General features: G+C 33.5%; 1 protein-coding gene across 1 annotated transcript in view; it reads right to left on the reverse strand.

Moving 5' to 3' along the window:
- Window positions 1–27,401, reverse strand: part of LOC143256052 (RYamide receptor-like) — a 46,170-nt gene extending 18,769 nt beyond the window's left edge. Inside the window, exon 1 of the mRNA XM_076512701.1 lies at window positions 27,280–27,401. The gene's annotated coding sequence lies outside the window, so the exon portion shown is untranslated. The remainder of the gene's footprint in view (window positions 1–27,279) is intronic.
- Window positions 27,402–27,797: the final 396 nt, after the last annotated feature.

The raw sequence follows: 27,797 nt of genomic DNA on the forward strand, positions 1-27,797 counted from the left end.
CTAGCCATGCTGGGGATATATAAATAATAAAAGATTGAAGTGAAATAAATATATACAATTAAACGACACATCTGTATCTCAATAGCTAAATACAGGCTCGTGAATTTTATGTAATAACTGATTTTTTGGACATATTTTACAAATTGTAGGATCTAAAATGGACGGAAATATATTTCTTTTTTTTCTTCTAAATAACATCTGAAAGGTTTTACGCAGTGTATGCATGTTCTAACAAAATGAAAATAACTTTATTTTGGACTCAAGTAAGAGTGACTTAATTTACGATTTTCTTAGTACATAAAAGTAAAAAAAACATTTTCTTCTGTAACGCTCTCAGGCATATTATGTATAAATAAGGCATTCTCTGTAGCAGTATCAGCGGTAAGTGCTAGATTGCTTGTTTTGAATTTCGCGCAACGCTCCTCGAGAGCTATCTGTGCTAGCCATCCCTAATTTAGCAGTGTAAGACTAAAGGGAAGGCAGCTAGTAATTACCACCCACCACCAACTCTTAGGCTACTCTTTTATCAACGAATAGTGGGATTGACCGTAACTTTATAACGCCGACGCTGCTGAAAGGGCGAGCATTTTGGTATGATGAGGATACGAACCAGAGTACTTGGCCATGCCGGGCCAGTGGTAAGTGTAAAGAAAATATCTTCGTCTTCAAAACGTGTGAAAAAATCGTTATTTGTTGGTTATATGTGCTACAGTTACAGGATACCTGCTCCGAGACTGAGTCACGTATACACTGTTGCAACTCCACACTGTTTCAATGTATAAAACCAAACTTTACAAAGCCGACATCTATGTTAAAAATGCCCAATAATTTACATTCTTTATACATCAATGTAAAAGAAAGTTCAGTTCTAAAATGATGTCAATAACATGTTTGTAAGTCGACAACCATTTGAGTAATGTTGTTGTTGTTTTTTAACTCATGATCCACCATTTATGTTACAGTCACATTCTATTAAGAAAAATTCGGAAACGAGATTCAGTCCCATTTCCACACAGAAACATGTTGTATGCAGCAATAATGGTGTTGACAGGAATTAAGTATTGATGGACCTCTACATCCTGCATTCATGTCACACATGAGAGGATGTATGATTCCTTTGCACTGGTAAGTGATGTAGTAGTAGTATCGGTCCTGAGATCAGCTTGATTGGTGATAACGTTCTTTCTCACATACATTGACACGTGGTGCTAAACTAATCAATACGTTCCTTAAAGAAGAGAAATGAAGATTTATTACACACATCGAGCGTTAGTTTTACCGAGCATGTGTGCAACTCTAGTTTTAATCTTGTAAGATTTGTGCTAAGCCTTTCCTACCATATGTGATAATCATAATTCAAACTGAACTGGAACGCACGAATCGTAATGATGTGAGAGCATATGTGTCGGATGTTCATTTACAAGTTTTAGCTAAACTGGCTAACTTATTACGTGCGTTTCACATCGCACTATAAATCTTCGATGGCTGATTTCCATAACGTGAACTGAGAAGAGTGACTAACATGACGTTGTAGAAAGTGTTTCGTCTTTTCAAAATGGAATTTTTGTTTTTGTTTTGAGCGTTTCAGTATTTGTGTCATTTTAGATGCATCGTGGTATCTAAAAGTTGAAAACGTAGTTATATCAAAGAAAACGCATCAGAGTTTGATATCTTAAAATAAAATACGACTATTAAACTGAACTAACTTATGTCATTTTTGTGAAACATTTATTTTAATTACACATTATCAAACTTCGCAGCTCTGAAATATTGTTAGCAAAATTAATTTAATACGATTGTGAGCTTATAGATATTACAATTATGTGGTTTTTGGGACATTTTAAATTTATTACATAGCAACGTAAGTTTACTTACTATTATATAACAACTTATCTTTCTTTTCACCAAATGTTAAATTTAAATTATAATATGTGATGTAGAGGTCTAACACATGTTTGATTTGCTGTAATATTTGCACAGTTTTGTTTATTTAAGACTCACAAGCACAGCTTGAGTTAGCAACCCATATCAAATCAGATTCGTAGCACATACTCCGACTTAACACTTTGCGACTCAGAAAGATGTGTACAGCAATCGAGAGTGCTCAGAAGGGACCTTCTCTTCGCCATACTCATGAAGTTAAATTTTTCTGGGCTAGTGATTAAGAGGTAAACTGAAAGAATTTTAAGTATACCAGATTATACTGCAGGCTGGTGACAAAGTTGATGGTGACATATTCGCCGTTTCAGCCGTGGGGGCGTTATAATGTGACGGTCAATCCCATTATTCGTTGGTAAAAGAGTAGCCCAAGAATTGGCGATGGGTGGTGATGACTAGCTGCCTTTCCTCTAGTCTTACACTGCAAAATTAGGGACAGCTAGCGCAGATAGCCTTCGTGTATCTTTGCGAGAAATCCAAAAACAAGGGCCCGGCATGGTCAAGTGGGTTAAGGCTTTCGACTCGTAATCCGAGAGTCGCGGTTTCGAATCTTCGTTACACCAAACATACTCATAGCAATAATAGAAAAAGACAATTGTTCTTTTGAACTTGAAAGATTCTGTTATCTTATGAAAGTCCTTAAACGAAACTAAGAAGCCCAACGTAATTAAAAGAATGAAAAAATTAATTAGACTGTGACAAGATTTAGTATCACGCATACATACGTACATATTAATATAGATGGCTAGAAGTAGAGAGGTATTTGGTATTTAGTCATATTAGCCCTTAAATACATTATAATTTATTTGAATGTGTCTTAGAATTTGGAGATCTAAATATGAAAGTTAAAGATGGATCAAAAGATGGGAACTTAATATCCAAACGAAACCGGAGATTTTACTGAAATATAAGTTTTTTTTAGTAACACACTGCAAAAAAAAACAGTGTAGAATAGAAAACATACAACAGAATTATAATGCTATGGCGTAAAAAATGAATAAGCTGGGTAAACAATGAAGTGTGTATTTTTTCTTTTAGCACAGCCACAAAGGCTATCTGCTCAGCCCACCGAAGGGAATCGAAACCCTGATTTTAGCGTTGTAAATCCGGAGACATACCGCTGTACTAGCGGAGGACGAAAACAATGGAACTTTAGGCCTAGCTTGAATACCTAAAACCAAAATTGATTGCGAGCTAGTTTTAGTAAATCCTTTAATAACTTTTATTCACAACTGTGTAAAATTTGTTATTTCAAACATATATTTTGTTTGCCCAAAATCGTTGCGTAAACAGCCTTTTAGTTCAAGGCCAAATCTACATTAACTTGTACAACTAATACTTTTCAATAAATTTTAGACTGCCATTCGCACAGTTTATCTGAAGAGTCCTAGTGCTGAACGAAAGGCTTATTTATCTGTCAGACAAAAATATATCTATAACGCTATTTTCACACATACAATTTTAGACTTGTAATGGACTCATAAAGATGAATGTACACTGAAACATCTGCAGTCCAACGTAAATTAAAAATACTTTCATCAGCCTAAATTTATGTATATTAAAAATTAATGTTTGGCAATTTCTTATTGAATAACATTAGACTGTGAAACGTTGATTTATGCATTAAACGAGGTTAGTGTGTCGACATTTGATTAGCAAGTCATAAAGAGCTTGATACAAACAACTTATTTCAATCAATGAAAGGATTGCAAAGCAATAGATGGGAGAAAATCGACGTTAAGATAGGCAAAATAAATAATAATATTTTCATGATTGTATCTTAAGCATTAATACCAGTTAATATAGAAGTGTTTAATTTAATTACAGGGAAATGTATTTGTTTTGAATTTCGTGCTACGTAAGGGCTATATGCACGAGGCCGTTCCTAGTTTGGCAGTGAAAGACTAGAGGGAAAGCAGCTAGTTATTACCATCCACTTACAACAAATAGTGGAATTGACAGTAACATTATGACGCTCCCATGGCTGAAAGGGAGAGCATGTTTGGAGGGACGAGGATTTAAGCCCTAGATCCACAGATTGGGAGCGCCCTGAGTACCTGATCATTTGAGATTTTTTTTCGAGAACGTAATTACCTATTCGCATGTAAAATATCAACACGTTTACGTGATTTTATGGGTTTTTGAATGGTTTTTGAAATGTCTTCCAGTGGCACAGCGGCATGTCTACGGACTCGCAACGTTAGGAACAGTGTTTCGCTATTCGTGGTGAGCAGAGCTAAGAGAGGCCATTGTGTAGCCTCGTGCTTAACTTCAAGCAACTAAACAATATTTTTGAAAACTGATATTAATTTTTAGTACAAAGAACAAGTTCATATATTTGAGATCTTTGATTCATCAAAATCTAGCGGTTAGAAAGGCCCTTCCCCTGTGGCACAGCGGTATGTCTGCGGATTTCTACTGCTAAGAACCGGATTTTTATACCCCTGGTAGGTAGAGTACAGATAGCTCTTTGTACAGCTTTGTGCTTATAACAAATAACAACAGCAGTTAGAAACTGTACTGATAGAGTTGATTTTATTCTGTGAATAGAAATATTAGAAAAAAGTCATAGAATATGACAAGCAGTTTATCATCTATGTCATTCTATTACATTTTACTTTTCTACAGCAACAGATGCTGTTTCTAAAGTGTAAAGTTAATAAGTCATGTCTTTACTGAACATGTAATTAATAGTTCATGATTTATATAGTCCTTTATAAAGCTGCGGAAAATAGTTAATCTTTTCTTTTAGTCTTTTTCTACCTATCGGAAAAACAGTCACAATATCCATTAAAATTTCTATTAAATGCCTGATACTATCAAGATGGAAAGTTAGCAATTTATTTGTACACTGTTATAAGCAAGTTGAATTTGATAAGGAAATTTCTTTTTGATAAAATTGTACGTCGCATAGTCGACTTTAGTAATATGCTGAAATTCTGAATAAAGAAATTTTGAAATTTATTCTACTGAACTGCTGGTATTGTTCTGATACAAACTAAAAAAAGAAAACAACAGAAATCGCGTTTGTAGCAACCCGTTTGTCAATTGTTACAAACTGGTAGCTATTTTAAACTAATAAATAAAGTTTGTGAATAGTAAATTTTTTCACATTCCTTTTACTTTGTACAGTTCGGATTCAAAATCAAACGTGTACAAAATAGCATTTCAGGTCTAGCTTTGTCTCTAATAGGATACTGCCTTAGAGACCTTTCGTCAGTATCAGAACTCGCCAGCTGGGTTGGATGATGAGAAATATCCCAAAACATAATTCAAGTATACTTCATATCACCTTAAAGGATACGGCTTAAAGCATAGTAATATTTTTTGTTCTTAAGGTACACTCTACTCGTATAAAATTGTTACTTTCATATATGATATTCTTCCCTCTACAAGTTTCTATTTCTTCTCTGCGTAGTTAAAAAACTGAGAGAATCTCGTAATTAGAACTCAAGTACGCAATTCTTCATTGAAAACTACACGATTGTAACTTTTAAAATGTTACGGTGCTATAAATCGCAGTGTCAATTACTAAATTAATTAAAGTAATATAGAAAGAATTTAAGCTCTTCATTCTTGTAGCCTGCCTATCTTGCATATTCCACTTTTCTTCTTACACACGAAGCCTTACATTACACGCAACATACATGGAATCGTTTAAATACTACAGTGCGTTACGTTAGTTTATTCAAATTTATGAAACTAGACCTATTTTTAATGAATATATAACTACTCATCCTGGTAAAAATGCATTTATTTTCTTCCTTTGTGGTTCAGCGATCACCTTCAGAGCTTTTAATTCTAAAATTCTGGGTTAGCTCCCCACGCCAAACGGGTCGTAACAAACCCTCTGTGTAGCTTTATGCTAAAAAATAATAGCCATTAATTTTAGCAGTTTTATCAATAATACGTTATTTCGTAACTTATTAACTTTGGTAAGGCCACGAATCGAACTTGAGATTATAGAGTTTGCTGGTAAACAGATTTAACACAAATCGGTTCTTATCATCCTTGTAACAAAATCGCGCTTATGATTTAGGGAACTATCGCCATGTTGTAAATGTGGCCATGAAAAAGGCAAGATATGTTGCCAGTTAACACTAATGAGGTAGCGTGATCGTAGTAACGCTATATCATTTAAACTGAGATAACATAATAGTAGTAATGCTATATCACTTAAACTGAGATAACATAATAGTAGTAATGCTATACCACTTAAACTGAGATAACATAATAGTAGTAATGCTATATCACTTAAACTGAGATAACATAATAGTAGTAATGCTATACCACTTAAACTGAGATAACATAATAGTAGTAATGCTATACCACTTAAACTGAGATAACATAATAATAGTAATGCTATACCACTTATACGCTGTCAAACACATTATGCAGGGGCAACGTGTTGCTCATGACTTTTTAACCTTCTCTAATGAACTGCATTTTTGAATTATTTACCTTTGAACTTTATAATTATAGCTTTTCTTCAGTAATAATGCACGCAACGTCGTTACTTTAAATATGTCTGGTTTTGAACTGCGAAGACAGTATTTCGTAAAGTCGAGTTAAAGATTTTTTTCCATTATATATATATACTGAAACATATTAAAATTAAAAACCGAATTATCAGTTAAGATTTTGAAAAAAAAATAGTTAGTGGGTTTTACGTAATAAAAACTGCACCTGAAAAAAATATTGTTATGTTGGCATGTCAGGATGCACTGCGAAATATCCGATTTTGCACTGCAATTCTAGCGACAACGCACATACTTGGAGCTGTGGCTACGTTGTACGAGTGACAACGAACTCTGTGATCCGGTTCCCAGCCAACAAAACTCTTGTGACTGTAAAAATTGTTTCATTTATAACCAGTCATTCACAATTTACAATAACTGTATCTTAATCTTAGGAGTTTCTATTTGTTTGTTGTTGTTGTTTTTTTAATTTCGCGCAAAGCTACACGAGGATTATATGCACTATTCGTCCCAAATTTAGCAGTGTAAGACTAGAAGGAAGGAAGATAGTCATCGCCACCCACCGCCAACTTTTGGGTTACACTTTTATTAATGAATAGTGAGATTGGCATTATAACGTACCTACGGTTGAAATGGCGTGCATGTTTGGTGGAACGGAGGTTTGAACTCACAACCCTCAGATTGTGACTCAAGCGCTGTAATCACCTATTCATGCCAAACTAGGATTTTATGACCTGGTCGATTAGGTTAAGAGTAGCATAAGGCGCCGTTCAGGCTTAAAAGTCCAAAAAAGATTAGTCATATCAATATTTCGGATGTAAAGTGCAGGACTCTTTAAACATAATTCGCCTAAATTCTAGTACAGAATAAGCCAAATTAAAATAGATTATTGAGAGTTTGAAAATTTTTCATACAGAAAAAATTGTTCTAAAACTATACATACGATTGGAAACGTTTTTTGACTAAACGTGCGGGCACTTTGTTTTGATAACCTTTCATAGCGTTGCCTAAGTGTAAATATATTTCAATATCAACATTCAAAACCTATGTTTTAAGGTTTATATAAAATATTCTATAATATGAAACAAGTTACGTTATAAGCATTATCATAGTGATGGTTTCCATAGCAACGAAAAGTAAACATATCTAGTAATTTGATATCGCAGAATGTTTTGGAATCATATGACGTCATTAGAAGAAGTTAATTACACTACAGAAGTAGGTATCAATGCGCGCGGAAGAAACGATTTACTAGTGTGAACCTAGTTTAATAAACTAAGATAACGTTACATACTCTAAACAAATACACTGCAGAGAGAGATAAACGCATAAATGTTAATTAGGAGACAGATAGAAATAGATAGACTGATATCATGTGAATGTCAATGCTGATGTTGAGCAAGTAAGTGTTGAAAAATGTAAAGTTTAATGGAGAGATTTTTTTGTATTCTCAAGACGGTTGGAAAATATGTTAAAACGTTAATTAAAATAAAGTACAGAACAACGAGACAGATTTATTTTTTAATTCTCAAAAGGGTTAGTATGGGTATTAAAACTTTAGTGAAGATAAAGTACAAAACAACGAGACATATTTATTTTTTAACCCTCAAGAGGGTTAGTATGGGTATTAAAACTTTAGTTAAGATAAAGTACAGAACAACGAGACAGATTTATTTTTTAACTCTCAAGAGGGTTAGTATGGGTATTAAAACTTTAGTTAAGATAAAGTACAGAACAACGAGACAGATTTATTTTTTAATTCTCAAGAGGGTTAGTATGGGTATTAAAACTTTAGTTAAGATAAAGTACAGAACAACGAGACAGATTTATTTTTTAACTCTCAAGAGGGTTAGTATGGGTATTAAAACTTTAGTTAAGATAAAGTACAAAACAACGAGACATATTTATATTTTAATTCTCAAGAGAGTTAGTATGGGTATTAAAACTTTAGTTAAGATAAAGTACAGAACAACGAGATCTATTTATTTTTTAATTCTGAAAAGGGTTAGTATGGGTATTAAAACTTTAGTTAAGATAAAGTACAGAACAACGAGACATATTTATTTTTTAACTCTCAAGAGGGTTAGTATGGGTATTAAAACTTTAGTTAAGATAAAGTACAAAACAACGAGACATTTATTTTTTAACTCTCAAGAGGGTTAGTATGGGTATTAAAACTTTAGTTAAGATAAAGTACAAAATAACGAGACATATTTATATTTTAATTTTCAAGAGGGTTAGTATGGGTATTAAAACTTTAGTTAAGATAAAGTACAGAACAACGAGACATATTTATTTTTTAACTCTCAAGAGGGTTAGTATGGGTATTAAGACTTCAGTTAAGATAAAGTACAGAACAACGAGACAGAGTTATTTTTTAACTCTCAAGAGGGTTAGTATGGGTATTAAAACTTTAGTTAAGATAAAGTACAAAACAACGAGACATATTTATATTTTAATTCTCAAGAGGGTTAGTATGGGTATTAAAACTTTAGTTAAGATAAAGTACAGAACAACGAGACATATTTATTTTTTAACTCTCAAGAGGGTTAGTATGGGTATTAAAACTTTAGTTAAGATAAAGTACAAAACAACGAGACATTTATATTTTAACTCTCAAGAGGGTTGGTATGGGTATTAAAACTTTAGTTAAGATAAAGTACAGAACAACGAGACATATTTATTTTTTAACCCTCAAGAGGGTTAGTATGGGTATTAAAACTTTAGTTAAGATAAAGTACAGAACAACGAGACAGATTTATTTTTTAACTCTCAAGAGGGTTAGTATGGGTATTAAAACTTTAGTTAAGATAAAGTACAGAACAACGAGACAGATTTATTTTTTAATTCTCAAGAGGGTTAGTATGGGTATTAAAACTTTAGTTAAGATAAAGTACAGAACAACGAGACAGATTTATTTTTTAACTCTCAAGAGGGTTAGTATGGGTATTACAACTTTAGTTAAGATAAAGTACAAAACAACGAGACAGATTTATTTTTTAATTCTCAAGAGGGTTAGTATGGGTATTAAAACTTTAGTTAAGATAAATTACAGAACAACGAGACATATTTATTTTTTAATTCTCAAGAGGGTTAGTATGGGTATTAAAACTTTAGTTAAGATAAATTACAGAACAACGAGACATATTTATTTTTTAATTCTCAAGAGGGTTAGTATGGGTATTAAAACTTTAGTTAAGATAAAGTACAGAACAACGAGACATATTTTTTGGTATTTCTGTTGATAGAAGACAAACTCACGACAAGGTCTATACTCTTAAGCACCTGATCGAGAGAAATTTCTATATCATTACAGTAACACAAAAACGTGTGTATATATTTCCACACTTTTCTCGATTACTTAAACTGATTTTCCATAGTTATTGACTTGTCTGGACATCGGTGTTTGGATCTTGTCAGATAGATGGAATGTCCCCAACGCGTTTGGGTACCATGGTCACAAACATTATATAATGAGAACAACATGGACGGTTAATGGAAAAATTAATTTCATCATTATTGTTTTATAATGATGGTTAAAAAATTGACTCTTTCCAGTTAATATATCTGATAGCTTTATAACTACTAACTTATATGTATGTGTGTGTGTATGTCAGCTAGAAAAATATAAGTGAAAATACAAACTAAATTTATAAAAAGAACGAAAACCATAAACATGTCTTTCAAAGTTAATAAAAACTAATAATGTTTACGATGCTAAATTATTTTATCACAGAAGACCATTTATATAAAATAAATAGTTAATTGCTCACGTAACACTTTAAAAATTCACTCAATTAAGAGCTATTTTATATATCTTTTGTTATCTTTTACCATAGCTTTGAAAGATGCATCGAAAACCATAAATTAACTAAACTGGCCTTTCTAAAACAAGTATGTAACAACGAGCTGAGAAATTTTCGTTTTTACCCTCCAATAAAACCCTCAAAAAGAAAAGAAACCCTCTCTTCCGTAAATCCTACCTCTTAAAATTTGTTTGTTTTTAATTTTGCCCAAAGTTACACAAGGGCTATCTGCGCTAGCCGTCCATAATTTAGCAGTGTAAGACTAGAGGGAAAGCAGCTAGTCACCACCACCCACCGCCAACTCTTGGGCTCCTTTTTTAGAGGGATTGACCGTCACCTTTTAACGCCCCCACGGCTGAAAAGACAAGCATGTTTGGTATGACGAGGATTCGAAGCCGCGACCCTTGGATTATGAGTCGAGTGCATTAACAACCTGGTCATGCCGGGCCCCTACCTCTTAAAGTTGCATGTTGATGATCGTATTATTTCTATTAGACTAAAAAACAAATATTCTGATTAATTAGATTAGGCATAGAAATGTTCTATGTAAGTTGTGACACTAACGACTTTTCTTTAGGTAAGAGTAGATACACCAGAGACTGGTGCTATTGGTTAACCGTTCTTCATTCTTCTAGTTAGTAGCCCTAAGTTAGTGATAGCTTTGTTTGGATTTCAAGGGTATTTGATCTGATCATCTAATCCATAAGGTGCATTAACACCAACACAAATTCCTCTAATATCAGTTCAAGAACTTTACCATTATCTTCACCTCCATTTGTGAAAATACGAAAAAAAAAACATTTACTAGCCTGACGATATTATTAGAATTGCGGAAAGTATGAATTCTGTTTCTGATTATTAGAAAATAGGAGTTTTAGGGGTGAATGACGTATTGCAACTTGCTTTAATTTGTACATAACATTTTTATTTCTAAACGACGATAATAAAGTCTCTCCTTGTTGCACATGGGTAATAAAGATAAGAGTTTATTAAAAAAAACATTTACTTAAATAAATACTTTGGTTACGTGTGGGAACATTCTTCTGAGGAGCCGGGCGTGGCATAGTGGTTAATGTGCCAAGCTGCGGATTGGAAGTTCTAAGTTTGAGTTAAGGTATGTCGCTGAACATTTTCTACTTTTTGAGCTGTAAAGGATGTTATAAGCGTGACATTCAATCTCGCTGTTTGCTTAAGAGCAGTTGGCGGTGGGCGCTGTTTAATGGTTTCCCTCCGTCCATTTGGCATTCTTAATATAAGGATAACTAAACAGCCTGAACCCTAGCGCTTTCTTTACGTGACCGTTGAGGTTCAGAAGTATTCATGGTGAAAGTTGCAATACCAGTAAAAATCTGTGATATAAATAATAAAACCCCTTTTATTGCCCCCTCCCCACGTGCACAAAAGTGTGTCTCCGGAGTCACAATTCTAGATATCAATTTTTGATACCCGTGGTAGGCAGAGCACAGGCAATTCATTGTGTAGCTTTGTGTTTAACTTCAAAACCAACCGAACTTTTTTTTTTTTTTTTGCTGTGCGCAATAACATGTTTGATTGGCGGCGCTGGAAATACATTATGCTGTGCATTATTCGTTTTATACCAATTCACGTTTTACGATAATAAAAATTACAATATCATAAGTTAAAAATATATGTAAATTATATTTGTTATAAGCAATCATACAATGTAATTTCAATTACCATTTTCTAGAAGATTAAATAGGTCTCGGAATAAGACAATGTTTGACATTGACAAAGGCATTCACGAAAAAGGCTTGGAGAAACCATCGTTTCAGGATTAATAATATTATTATTCTTACTAGCTGTTAGCTAGTAAAACCACAACGATTTGGAAAAAAGTAATAAATAAGTAAGTTAAATGTGTAACTAAGTTCCTTTGAAACACAAGTCTGATATGCAAAGAAGTAAAACGGAGTTCCATTTACGGATAACCTTCTACCAGATCAGAAGTTCAAGAACAGTGGTTGTAGTCTTCCACCAGATCGAGAACAGTGGTAGTAGCCTTCAATCAGATCAGAAGATGTGAACAAGATATCCGATCAAACGAACAAAGAAGAAATGCATAATTTGATTCGAGAATCAAGAATGAAACAATAAATTCTTGTATGTAATTTTTGCTAATAAAGTGGTGCGACCAGTATGAAACCTCTTTGTCTTTTTGCTCATGATTCCAGACTAAAATAAATGCCTTACTCTATTTTATGAATTTCCAACAGTGAATGTAATGCTCACAAAAAAAATTACCAGAATTCCTTGCTCCTTGCCCTTCAGCCTCCCCAAAATACTATTTCGCCTCTGGATGAGGAAGAAATCCTGTGTTAAGATGAAGGTCATCACCGTTATTAGATAAAATTGTTGCTAACAATCATTTCATCACCTTGTCTCATTGAGACTCTGATAATAACTCGTTTGATTTGAATCGTAAAATTTGGTAAGGAATTAAAGACGATAACTTGTTTTTAAGTACAAATACCTAAGTGACCCATTTCAATTTCGATGCACTTTCATTTGTATTTCTCCAAACAGTATGTATTTTCAGAAAGAAGCTCAAATAGAAATGGTATTCCAATGATATGTAAAAACAACAATGTTGTACCTAATTAACTAGTGAATAACATGCCTATTAATTATTTATTATTACTATTAGGTGAATTACGCGAAATGTCATAGTTGAGTAATTTCTCCTGACAAACTAATTGTAAATTAAATTAACTTCCTTGCTTCTCATTACACAATTACTTTTTACATTAAACAATATTTAATTATCACAACAGTTTTATATTATGAAAAGTGCTTTATGTGCTTAGAAAAATTAAAGACTAATTAAAAACTGACATGGTATGAGAAGACAAGACAGGATTTCTTTACATGGCCCTAACATGCCCTAGTGGTTAGCTGTTTCTAGTCTTACACTGCTAAATTAGGGACAGCCAGCGTAGATAGCACTTGTGTAGTTTTGCGCGAAATTCAAAACAACCCAAATCTTCCTATCAAAACGACATTCTGAGGTGAGATCTTATTTCCGTTGTTTTCTTGTAACAGAAGACAATTTCTTCTATTTGCTTATACATTGGCCTGTTTTAAAAACACAAACAAATATATTGAACATCCTTATGAGATTTTTGCATAATTATTTCGTTATGATTTTATCCCTCTTTCTAAATATTTTTCCCAGTTCCTAAATTCAACTAAACCCACGTGGTCATCGGTGAGTATCCCCGCCTGTCACGTGGGCGACTGGCGTTCAATTCCCCGCAGAAGAGTATCAAATGAACCCACGTAAAATCTCTACAGAATCAGTTTCAATTTTTTGAATAAAAATTTCAATTAATCAAACTTCAATAACAGTTGTAAGATAAATATTCACGTGTAAAATAATATGTTAGAAGAACTACCAAAGTATCAAATCTACGTCGATTGTTACTCATAAGTTACCGTTAAGACAGTATTACTTGTTTTACTAAACAGGAGAGAAACCTGAACAGCACAATTATTTTAACACATTCAATGTTAACTGCTTTAGTGCACGTGTAACAAAAAAAGTGTTTTGTTTGTTTCCTTTTTTAATTTCATGCAGAACTACTCTAGGGCTCTCTGCAATTGCCGTCCTTAATTTGATAGAATAGAAGAAAAATAACTAGTTAACGCCGCCCACCGCCAACTCTTGGGTTATTCTTTTACCAACGAACAGTGGGATCGACTGTCACATTATAACACTCCCACGGCTTAAAGGACGAGCATGTTTGGTTGGACTTGGATTCGAACCCATAACCTTCGGATTATGAGTCGAGTGCCTTAACCATCCGGCCATACCGGGCCTTGATGGGCAGGAAAAGTTGCATTACTCTGTATCTGTAAAACGGGTCGTTATTTGGACATTATTATATCCAGTAGACAAATAACAATTTAAATACGTAGAAATGCTTCACAATAAATATTTTTATATTTAGTTTACCTAAGTATGTCTCCAGTAAAAGTCTGCAACTTTAGTCTATAAAATAACTGCTTGTCATAACTAATTTGTTTTGAAACAACAAATTAATTGTCATTTATCATAAACCAATAAGAATAATAACAGTAGGAAATAACAGAAACTTTAATAAATACAATACATTAGTATAAATATTTTAAAATTCTAAAACTATAATCTAATGGTAGATGTAATTGAGTTATTGTTAAAACTGAAGATGAAAACAGTAAGTGACACTTTCCTACAAATTAAAATCTGTCATTGTTACAAATACTCGGAAACTCAATTGTATTGTACAAGTATATTTTAATGCAGTGACGACCCAAGTATCATGATGATTTTTAGAATTTTCTAATTGTTAACTTTAAACTAGCAGAAATTAACGTGTAAAACAAACAGTGATAATTTAATAACATATGACAAAAAAGGACATATTATGGCACTGTTCCTTAACTTTGTTAACAGTAAAATATTTTAAGTAAATTAAATTATGAGTTAAAAACACTAATTATTTGCCAGTGTTTCCCAGTATGTGCCCGTAAATTTTATTAAAATAAATAGACCTCTAGTGGCACAGCAGATCGTCTGCGGATTTACAACGCTGGAATTCGAAGTTCGATATCCGTGATGTTCAGATTCCAAATAGCCCAATGTGTATTTTTGTGCTTAACTAGAAATAAACATATTTCTTTTGTAAATTTCAAAATAATGAATACAATGTAGTTTTCTATTATATCATTTATATCAGTAACGTAAATGTCTTCAGTAACTAACTATTGCTAAAGAAAACATAGAAGTATAAGAAGAGGTTAACACAAATACACAAGCCCTCACTGCTCCAGTGGCTCATTGGTAAGTCTGAAGACTCACACTAATAAAATCCGGATTTCGATATGTGTGGTATTCTCAGTAGCGATGGTCCATTGTAGACCTTTGCACTTAACAACAAGCAAACACAAATATATGTAAGTCCACCATATAAAAAAGTAAAAAAAAAGATTGGAACTGAAATTTACAAATGTGAAAGACTACACCTGTAATTAATTATAAATTTCAAAATATATTTTGCTATGTGCATAATCCAGGTACATTATCAGAAATCAATGGATTTTTGGGCACATTTGGCAGGTGTTATCCTTCCATCATTTCTGAATTTAGGCTGACCATTTACGTATGTGCTGTTTTTCTCTGAGCTTTAAGCTTGTTTTATTATTTGTGTTATGTCTTGTGAAAGTATCATCTACTGATGGCGTGTGAAGATTTCTGAGAAAGTTCAGACTGTCAAGGATTATTCAAGTGTTCGAATTTAGAAGAACACAGAAAAGAGTCGGTAGCAAGAAAGTGGTCAGAACGTTAAGAAACTCAGGTTCTGTACTCTAGATATCAGAGAAAAATAAAAAAATCAATAACATTGCCATTGTGTTCCTTAACATAGCTGTTGGGAATCGCCAGACCAAACGTATAGACCTCAGGATAGCAACTGTGGTTCCAATGAGTCACCTAATGTTTAGGAAGAGACTTCATGTGTCCTGCTTGAATTCAAGAAAATCTTCTTCAGTTCCTCTGATGAACCATATATTTCTTTTAGAAATTCGTCCAGACCATCAGGGCTGATACGAACATCGTATCTCCAACAGATATCGACAATTTCGTGTCTAGAGAGCCAGACCTAACTGAAATGTTCAATGGAATAGCGATAAGTATATCGATTCGTGAGTGGCAAGTCTAAGGTGTAAGGAGCATTAGTATGAATAGATTTACAGGTCTTATGTATTTCTTAGAAGAATAATCAATGTAGACGATATATTGACCAGTTGTAAGACCTTTCACATGACTTTGTCGTCATGTCACGTAATGCAAATTATCATCATGTCAGGATTATGTGTACTGCTTGATTACATTTATACAAGAAAATCAATTTAGTACAACGTCTTCAATTTCTGTGGTTTGAGTATATACGTATATTACCGTTATTTGCATCAAACATACAGAACAAAAAGTGTATTACATTAAATGATTTTTCAGATTATATGCTAAGCATAAATGCAGTATTATCAAAGCAGCTACAATTATGTTTGGGAGGGCAATATGAAGGACAGAAAACTTTCGTAGGTTATGGAAACTGCAGTAACATAATGCATGTTTATGTAATACTAAAAGTACTTTTTCAAAGATTCGGCTTTCAGAAGCATATAATATGCTATTCATAGTTTGAAAACATAGGAGCTCAAAGTGTGGATCATTTGGAGTGAACGCTTTTTCTATAGCTTCATAAATTGTTGGGGCTTTTATTTTTGTTTTACCTTTAATCTTCTGTAAACGTTAATCCACTGTTAACAATTAGCTTTGAGATAATCTTCTGTAACCGTTAATCCACTGTTAACACTTAGCTTTGAGACAATCTTCTGTAGCCGTTAATCCACTGTTAACATTTAATTTTGAGATAATCTTCTGTAACCTATAATCCACTGTTAACACTTAGCTTTGAGATAATCTTCTGTAACTTTTAATCCAATCTTAACACTTAGCTTTGAGATAATCTTCTGTAACCGCTAAGCCACTGTTAACACTTAGCTCTGAGAAAGTCAGGAAGATGTTGGTGCACTAAACTGTTAACTGTAAAATTTTCAAACCATATAACTAAAAAGTATATTTGTTGTTTATTCATGTGCATAGAGCGAGTTACTATGGTACAAGTAACATAAAAACATGATGATATTAGAAAAACTGTATTTATATATATAGTATTTAATTTATTTATACTATAAATACTATATAGTATTTGGCTGTCCTTCACCAAACATGAAAGCTTTGTTGTTAATTTTTTGCAGAACACCTCCTTTGATTAATTTATCTAAGAAAGAAAACCAAATGGGAACTTTGGGTTGGTTAGGTATTTATGTTTTAGTTCAATATATAACACTTTCAAAACAACTATAGTTTCTGTTTTTATACTTATACGAACCACAAAAATTTTGAAAGCTTCGCATTTGACAGTTCGAATCTGAATAAACCTGTTTTAGTTGTAGTTTTCGGTTTCGACTGAAATAAAGCTTTTAGGAAAACCACAACGCCTTACGAGACTAAAAGAAACAAACCTTATAAACCTTGTAGTATTTTAATGTTTTCTTAAAATTTTAACGTTAAGTTTCATATTGTTTTAAGAGCTTAGTTGACGTAATATTTTTCACGGTTCTCCACATCAGATGTTGATGATACATGGTGTGTGGTTTGAATAGACGAGGAAGATTAATACTGAAGAACCTCACATTTTTGTGTTTGTTCAGAACTCTTGTCGTTCGTCTATAGTTCTAATCTAGACGGTATTTTAAATCTCTCTGCTTAAGACTAAAATATTGGTAGCGCATAACGAGTACTTTGATACAAAATGATTTTAAATATCTTCGTTCTACGTATGTCCTGATGAAGTATAATAACCGAAACTGATTATCAGAACCACATACATGGTGTGACCTACCTCTAATGTGACTGCTTCGCGTTCCTTACAAATAGACACACACACAAACAAAAAAAGTTCTTCTACACTTACAAATTGAAGTACTATTGTAATTACATACTCGGATTATAAAAGTTTTTAATCTGATATTCAATTACAGGAACGCGTTCAGAACGAAACGGTTACCGAATCAACCTTTTCTTGAATCGTTAGAACGTCTAGACAAATCGTTAAAAAGTGTGCGTGTGATAGACACTTGCACCTTCTAAAACAACGTCAAGTACAACCTCAAATGGAAACTAATCTTCTGTTTCAGGTATTTTTTTATGTAGTATTTAACTCTGTTTGGCTATTGAGCGGTAGGGAGTACACTGATGTTATCAGATCAGCCCTTAGAACACTCCAATCATAGTCATAGTAGCTTAAACATTTGTATTTTTCTAGTTATTTCACACTCATTTTCTTTGTAGTAAATCACTTTGATCTTAAAAAACAACAACAGACAGTTTGTTTGTTTTTGAATTTCGCACAAAGCTACTCGAGGGCTATCTGTGCTAGCCGTCCATAATTTAGCAGTGTAAAACTAGAGAGAAGGCAGCTAGTCATCACCACCCACCGCCAACTCTTGAGCTACTATTTTACCAACAAATAGTGGGATTGACCGTCACATCATAACGCCCACACGGCTGAAAGGGCGAGCATGTTCGGCGCGACGGGGATGCGAACCCACGATCCTCAGATTACAAGTCGCACGCCTTAACACGCTTGGCCATGCCGGGCCACAACAGACACTACAAATTTTAATTTATTAACATTAATCTAATTATCAACAAATTACGTGATAACCAAATATACTGAATTTGTGAAGTATCCACATCACACCAACATGCTCGCCCTTTCAGCCGTAGGAACCTTATAACGTAACTGTTAATCCCGCTATTCTTTGGTAAAAGAGTAGCCCAAGAATTCGTGGTGAGTGGTGATGACTAGCTGCCTTTCTCCTAGTCTCATACTGTCAAATTAGGGACGGCTAGCACAGATAGCTCTCGTGCAGCTTTGCGTGAAATTCTAAAAAAAAAAAAAAAATTTAAGTGCTGATCTGATAGAGGTGCGTGTTATTCTTATAGCAAAGCTACATCGGGCTATCTGCTGAGCCCACCGAGGGGAATCAAACCCCTAATTTTAGCGTTGTAACTCCATAGACTTACCGCTGTACTGATCTGATAGAATCGCTGTACTCTCTACCGCGATGCAAAGTTATATATTACATAAAAAAATGTATAAGACAAAGCTGTGGTCAGTGAGTGTTATAAAGTAGTAATAAAAAGATAAAGGTACATTAGATATTTAAACTTTTAAACAAAACTGCACAAGAGATGTATGCGCTTAGTCATTGCTAATTTTGAAGTTACAGACTGGGGTGAAAATGGGTGGATGTAGCTTGATAACAACACCCACTCTCATATTGAGTTTTGACTACTTTCGCGTATTCAACTTGTAGGATTTGACAATGACTCTTAATAAACCAATCTCAGTGCGGAGCGCATTTTTGCAACAAGGATGCGAGAAATTTAAATCCTCGGACACGCAGCCCTGGTGGTAACCACGAGGCTACACCAAGCCAAGTCAGTAACACATTCGTAATACTTATTCATCGATGTTGAAAGAAAGAAACTTTGTTTGAAAAACAAAATGTTTACGACCTACCTACATGGTATGAATTTCGTGTCCATTGAAAGATAAACTTTTAAACTCTTTGTGTAAAGAAAAGAACATTGTTGGAGAAACAAAGTTTTTACGACTTACCTACTTGGTATGGATCTCTTGTCGTTGTATTTGTTAACACGTTAACTTTTTAACTCTTTGTGTAAAGAAAAAAAGCACAGTAAGCAGTTCGAGGATTTGGATCTTTTCAAATCAACTTGAATATTTGTGCTAATTCCTTTATTAAATTTAGAATAAAATCATACTATTTTTAAATAGTTCTATGGCACATTTATTTGAAAATAATAACATATATGATAAAACAAAGCAGTTATAGTATTACTAACTATCAGAAACACACTAAGAATTTTCGATCATATTAGTATCTTTATTTGCAACAGTACTTTCAATACAGGACGGGCCCGGCATGGCCAGGTGGTTAAGGCACTCGACCTGTAGTCTGAGGGTCTCGGGTTCGAATCCAAATCGCATCAAATATGCTCGCCCTTACAGCCGTGGGGGCGTTATAAGGTGACTGTTAATTCCACTCTTTGTTGCTAAAAGAGTAGCTCAGGAGTTGGCAGTGGCTGGTGATGACTAGCTGCCTTCCCTCTAGCCTTACACTGCTAAATGAAGGACGACTAGCGCGGATAGCTCTCTAGTAACTTTGCGCGAAATTCAAAACAAAACAAACCAATAAGTAATTCTAATCGAAAGTATTTAAATATATGACTCCACTTTTATTAAGCATAATATTAGTTATTCTTTTATTAAGTAAATCTACATTTGATGACTAGATAAATTAATAGTGTAACTTTTGTATGTTTTTAATTTAGTTTAGTTAGCACTAATTGCTACCGTACGTAATACTATCAATACATAAACTTGCAATGTTATTCTGTGATCTAATATTAGTCCTTTTCAAAAACTTTGATAAACTTTTAATACGTTGCAAAATATCCATTAAAGTTTATCTACATCCTCCTTTTGTTTTACACTCCTTGAACTGAGGGCCGCGGGTTCGAATCCCCGTCACACCAAACATGTTCGACCTTTCAGCCGTGGGGGCGTTATAATGTGACGGTCAATCCCACTATTCGTTAGTAAAAGAGTAGCCCAAGAGTTGGCGGTGGGTGGTAATGACTAACTACCTTCCCTCTAGTCTTACACTGCTAAGTTAGGGACATCTAGCGCAGATAGCCCTCGAGTAGCTTTGCACGAAATTCAAAACAAACCAATCCACTCCTTGAAAAAAAAGTAGACGCGTCTTTTCAAACCAGACAAAACTTAGTACTATTACAATGGGCAATAAATAACAGTTATTATTTTATTCCTTCATTAATACCAGTTATGTGAAATAGCTCTTACAGATGTTTTTTACATTAAAAATAAAAATAAAATTATATTTCTATAGGCACTTGAAAGTAAACAACTTTAGCTATTTAACAATCACTGGTTTTTTAAATTACTTCTTACGTTATGTTACCAGTAGTGATCTTAGCTTCAAAGTCCCTCATCAATGTTATGTTTTATAACAATTGGTGTAATATATATAAAACAACTGGTAAACTGTTTATTATTGTGAAATAATTTCAGTTCGTTTTAAAAGTAACATTTCTTTTGTTTGGAATTTCGCGCAAAGCTATTCGAGGGCTGTCTGCGCTAGCCGTCCCTAATTTAACAGTGTAAGACTAGATGAAAGACAGCTAGTCATCATCACCAACCGCCAACTCTTGAGCTACATTTTTTCCAACGAAGAGAGAGATTGACTGTCACATTATAACGTCCCTACGGCTGAAAAGGCGAGCGTGTTTTGTATGATTGGGATTCGAACACGCGACCCTTAGATTGGGAGTCGAATGCCTTAACCACCTGGCTATACTGGGCCTGTAATGTTTGGAAGAAGCCTATATACATAGTTTTGAGAAATTATTAAGATAAATAACTGATAAATTTGATGAATGACTCTCCTGAAAACTTTATTTTTATGAATGCATCGTAAAAGCTTCAATATAAGTTGACTTTAAAAATGACGAATAAAGTGTTTTTTTTTAATACTTCAATCCGTGTGAAGTGGTAACTAAAGTAATTAAAACTATCACTTTTCGTTAACTTCAACATAACTCAGACATATTCATTTACATTACCCAGAAAAGGTTTAAAATGACCATAAGTCTATCAGCCAGTTGCTTACGTTTGGGCATATCAATCAATATATTTTTAAATAATGCCCTGCAGTGGCACGGTGATACACCTACAAGAAACCGGGGTTCTGATACCTGCGGCGGGCAGAGCACAGATTGCCATTCGTGTAGCTTTGTGCATAATACCAAAACAAACAAACAAACACTTGTTAACTGAAAGATCATGCGTATCAAGACGTAGCTTGTACATAATCAAACGTGTCGTATTTGGTACTTGATAAGACAAGCTGAGTTCGGCGTGTTTTAAGCTATCGTAACATCATAAAAGGATTACTAAAGTGTATCTCAATTTATAAAATGCTGGGTAAATATCATGTCTTTGCTTGTATATTTACTGAATAACCAAACCCACTGATTAGTTATTGTTTATTTACAGTTCGTGTAAAACGATGAAATTGCTTTTTTTATGTTTAAGTTTAAACTGAATAGTATTTGTAAGCTTGTTTGTTTATTATAGATGTTCGTACAAAGCTATAGAAAGACTATCTGCACAAGTCTTCGACAAAGGCAACTCGTCAACAGCAGCAACTGTTAACTGTGACAGATTTATTACCATGTATCTATTTTAGTGTCGATGTTTGTTTATATTGAGAAATGTGCATAACTTATATTGTTAAGTCTGTGTTGCAAAAGTCCCACCTATTCACTAAAGTTGCAGAAAATGTTCGAGTGTAAGAATGAACAAGATATTTATGTAAGTAAACATTATTGTATCATATATATTGTTGTCCTGACCTAAATTTCTAAAATCTCTCGTCACACACATAAATAAATTAATTAACGCAACGCGCCAACAGAGAGTATACATTGTTTGTTTGCAGTAGTTGGAATACTATAAATCTCGGATGTTATAAATGTGATGAACGTTTATTAACTGGAAACTTCAGGTGTTTGACCAGGATTGTTTATAAATTTTGAATATTACAAGCCATATAACTTCAGCGGATTCACATCAGACATTTGTATTTTTACCAAGACATACAACTTCGTCCGTGACAAACTCGACGTGTGATCAGCGAAGAGTTGACTAGCTTACTGTTAAGTGGATTGTACCTAGAAATAATTATTTCATTGTGATCCCTCGGTAAGACATAAAGAAAGTTCTAAATCAGAAAGAAGACTTGATGCTTGTTTGTCAGTTTGTAAAACTTTTGCACATAGATTATTATTTGTAATAACAGTTATTGTAAATTATATTATTGTTTGTGTATTAAAATATATTTACATTAAAAAAGAAACTGTATGTATCGATCTTGTTGGCAAGTATCATAAATTGGATACATATCGACATTTATTTAACTTCTAAATTTAAATTATCTTTCAATTCAGTTTCAGGGTATTTTAAACTGTAATACGTAACATAACTTTACAATACTCTAACTATGACACACTCAGACCTCAAACTGCGAAGAGCTCATTTTGTTTCTTTTTTTATTCTTCAGAAACGGTATTGAAGCACGGATCCCTGGTCTTCCGTCTGGAGCCCTAACAACTAGACCTCTTCCATTGAATAAATTAACCAAGTTGGAATTTCAAAGTTATGTAAAAAACATCAGTTGTTATAAAGCTCTTTGTTATTTTAACAGATCTACATTAGATTTATATGCATTAATTTTTAAATGGTATAGAGTCACACGTTTATATACAAATATGGATGTGTGTGTACGAAGAAATCTTGCAAATCTCTTTGATTTATGGCCTCAATGGATAATATTTTACAATGGAGTTTAACATTAGGGGCGCTGCATAACCAGGTGGATGAGGCACTCGATTTGTAATCTCAGGGTCGCGGATTCGAATCTCCGTCACACTAAATATGCTCACCCTTTTAGCCGTGGGGGCATTATAAAATAACGATCATTTCCACTATTCGTTGATAAAAAAGTAGACCAAGAGTTGACGGTGGGTGGTGATGACAAATTGCTTTCCCTCTAGTCTTATACTGCTAAATTAGGGAAGACCAGCGCAGATAGCCTTAGTGTAGCTTTGCGCGAAATTCAAAACCAACCAACCAATATAACATTAGGAACTTTTATTAAGAGTAAAAGAGGAAATACTTGATGAGCTTTTATTATCTTAACTTTTTAACATTAAGTTTACAGATTAAAGGAATAATTGCAAGACAGTTCTTAGTTCATTTTCATATCCTGTTTAACAGATAACATACGATGACCCGCTGGTGCGATTTTACTGACCCAAACATTGCATACACTTTACAGAAACTGTCATTATCGTGGTATAACATTGCTTCATTCATATCCGGTAAAGACTAATGACAAAGATGTTAAGATAATGTGACAGATATTACGTGAATCAAATGCCATTAACTTCAAGTAACTGGACAGTGCAGAAAGGCAATGTTGTTACTATGATCCTGCTTTGTTGTTTGACTTTTGAGTGGAATGTCTTCAACACATTCAGTCAGTGATATAACTTACATACAACAATGCACGTAAAGCACTTACTAAAGAGTAAAAAATAGCAAGAATCACACATAAAAGGAAGTTCATTCATCAACTAGTTTTTCACCGAGGTTAAACGAGCAAAATAATATATTTAGGTTATTAAAATAGTTAACAGTTATTAAATAAACCGATTTTGTTTCATATATTACTAAAAGATATAGAAAATTGTTGTATAATAATTCAGGTATTATGCAATTGAAGAATTCCTGAGTATAACCTTGCTTAGAAAAGGCCCGGCATAGTCAGGTGTGTTAAGGCGTTCGACTCCTAATCCGAAGGTCGCGAATTCGAATCCCTGTCGCACCAAACATGCTTGCCCTTTTAGTCGTGGGGGGGCATTATAATGTGACGATAAGTCCCACTATTTGTTGGTAAAAGAGTAGCCCAAGAGTTGGTGGTGGGTGGTGAAGACTAGATGCCTTCCCTCTAGTCTTACATTGCTAAATTAGGGACGGCTAGCACAGATAGCCCTCGAGTAGCTTTGCGCGAGATTCAAAAAACAATCAACAACTTTATGTCTTTATGGAAAACCTTTAAAAATTTGGACAGATCTTTTAAAATATATACAACAAAGATTTATTTTAATGTTTTAATATCCAAACAACATGTTATATAATTTATTGTACACTTACGTCGGATTTAAAACGTCAAAATAAAGATTACGTTTGTCGTTGCCAAACGCAATGTTTTAGAATGATACTCTTACTCTGTACTCGTTGTAAAGATCATTGCGGAATCTAGCAATAAAATCCATGAAGTTTACCGCTGAATCACCAGCCACTTTATGATCCATGTAATAACACTCAGCTAGCTGGCACTTGTGTTTTACTCTGGTATTACAGCTTTGTCATCTACTGGCATTAATAATCTAGACAAGTATATTTCCACTTCATCCTTCTAAGTTGGAAAGTGTCACTGGATATTATGACACTGGGTTTTTTCTTTTTACGTTTTTTTTTATAACTTAAACTTTCATAGTTTTACAACATTTGCTTATATTTTTTATTTGTTATAATTTTGTTGTTCTATAAATATTTCTAACAACGTTTATATCATCTTGTTTACCTTGTTTGCTCTAATGGATTAATTGACCACGCTCCAGAAAACTCCAATTCAGATCAAACTCTCTAACAATCAACTCTCAAATCTGGTATTTCGGTAGATAACAAAAATAGTCTGAATATCTTGACTAGTCTAGAAGTTTTGAAACTGAATTCAAATTTTCTTATCACTGACGCAAAATTGCTGCTACCTATAAATGCTTAAAATATCTAAAAGTAAAAGAATAATACACTATACTGAGTACGTTATATTAAAACAAATCTGAATAAACAAATCAACAAGTCATATAACAATCACATCCCATGTAAGTTCTCAGTAGAACGGATTATATCAGAACTACATTTTTACATATTTTAGCGCTTTGAAAGTATTTCAATACCAGCAAAAAGTTATCTCTTTTGAGAAGGGTATGTGATTTCTTTTTCAGACGTAAAATATTAACATTTTCTTTTAATATAGACGTGTTCAGGTCAGATATTTAAAATTTCCAAAACGGGAATATTTCTTGTACTTAAAGGCATTGAAAAACAAAGAAATATGAATTAATTTGAAGACATCAGTGTCATATAGAAAGAGACCTGCAACAAGTCGTACCCCAGCCATGATTAACAAAGTGCGGCGTCTTATAACAGGAGAGAATCTGCTAATACTAATAAATGTCAGAGGTTAAAGTTTTCCACTTTTCCAATGCAACAGTAAGTAAAATAATCAAGTAGAGACCCCCACTGAAAAAGCGACACGCTTCACGTGTACACAAGTTACTTTCCCATATTTCTACTGTTAATCAGATGCCTCTGGCAGCCGGAGAATGAAACAAGCATTGACGCTATTATTTGCGAATAAATAAATTACTAGATGCAGCATTTCGGTGCGATCCCATTAATAAAATGGGTGCTGAGAAGCATTCTTTCTCGTACACTATATGGATTATGGAAAGCTGCTGGGAGACGTGCCGTGGTTTGAACATGACAGTCATATATAATGGAAAACACGTTGCATAGCTATTTGCAAAATGTACGGTCGTCAGATAAAGCATGAGTCTATGTAACGACATTGGATGTGGTGAGGTTGTGAAATAGTTTTAATAGAACTTTCTAAGTTTATTTAAATATAGTTTCTATATTATACTATTCGCTGGGCTCCTTAAACTAATTTGCTTTTTTCCCTTGTATTCTTAAACATTAACCACCTGCATTAGTATTCTAAAAGAAAGAAAGCATTCCAGTCCATTTGAAGAGTGAAAATGGAATATTAATAATATTGGTAACAATCAATAAATACATACTTATTAACGAAAATTGTTAAAATGAATAATCACTCTTTCTTAAAAAGTTTATATGTTTACACTATGGTTCATAGAACACCTAAACTTATGTAGAGCATTTTTAGGGCAAGTTACTATTTTAATAACTATTTCTTAGCTAATGATGTTAACAATGTATTCCTTTTAATTGTAAACATAAATGTTTTACTTAAGTGTCGTTTTATTTGTTTGTGTTGAGTTTTGCTCAAAGCTACACGAGGGCAATCAAACAGCTAGCTGCCTTCTTTGTAATCACCGCTAACTTTTTGGCTACTCTTTTATCAACAAACAGTGAAACTGATCGTATATTGTAAAGCCCCATCGACTGAAAGGGTGAGTATGTTTTGTGTGGCAGGTGTTCGAACCCGTGACGCTCAGATTACAAGTTGAGTGCCTCAAACACATGACCAGCCGGGCTATATTGTATTAAATAATATATTCTTAAATGATATTACCATATGGTAATAATGACTGAGCACAAACATGGACAAATGTTGACACAAAATGAATAAAACTATGTTGGTCAATCACCTGAGTGTTTGTCTTTGCATTTAGGATAGTAAAGAATAAAAAGCAATAAACAATGGTAAAAAACTTGTGTTGTTTTTTTACGGAAATTAATACGAATGTTTATATGTCTTTATGACTGTAATGCTACACTATAATAATGTATAGCATTATCGACTGGAAAGTTTAAAAAATTAAATCTGAAGAACGTGAAATCTATTCTATCTGTTCATTGAATACAATAATTTTTTTAGCAATCTATTTTCTAAAAGCAAAATATATTTATAGTTAAACATGCAACATCACCCATTATCATTATTTATATGTTTAAATACTGTTTAAAAAGTGTCATTCTATTTGCTCTCACCTTTGTTTGCACCGAACCTTTGGGATACCTACTGTTGGTATGCGGAGTCCAGAAATCTGTAGATGGTTATAATGTCGTAACAAGCAAACTGCGCATGCCTATTGGAAGCTTCTTTATCAGTGCTGTACTGAACATTGGTGTTCCTGTATTCATATAATTAATGTTAACCAAAACAGAACTAACTGTTAGGCTTAATTCCCGTTTAAAACTAGAGAACATTAGAGACTAATTTCATGGTTTTAATGAATTTCAATTTTTTCTATTAATGTTTGTCCCACTAAATGAACGCCATGAATCATACAGTAATGTAGAACCTAACTCATTCGAGAAATAAATTTTAAAACTGTTCTTAAGCATAGAGAGTAGAACGTCTGAGTTAAAACGTGTGATAAACAAGAAATTTCGTAAAACAAGTCAATGAAAACTGTTTTCAAGATTACGCAATATTTCATTTGTATTGTTTCAAGTTAAACCGTAAAGTTAGGGCTAGTATTTCACTCCACCCCCCTCCAGATGAC

Source organism: Tachypleus tridentatus, chromosome 7, assembly GCF_004210375.1.
Source record: "Tachypleus tridentatus isolate NWPU-2018 chromosome 7, ASM421037v1, whole genome shotgun sequence".
NCBI lineage: Eukaryota > Metazoa > Arthropoda > Merostomata > Xiphosura > Limulidae > Tachypleus > Tachypleus tridentatus.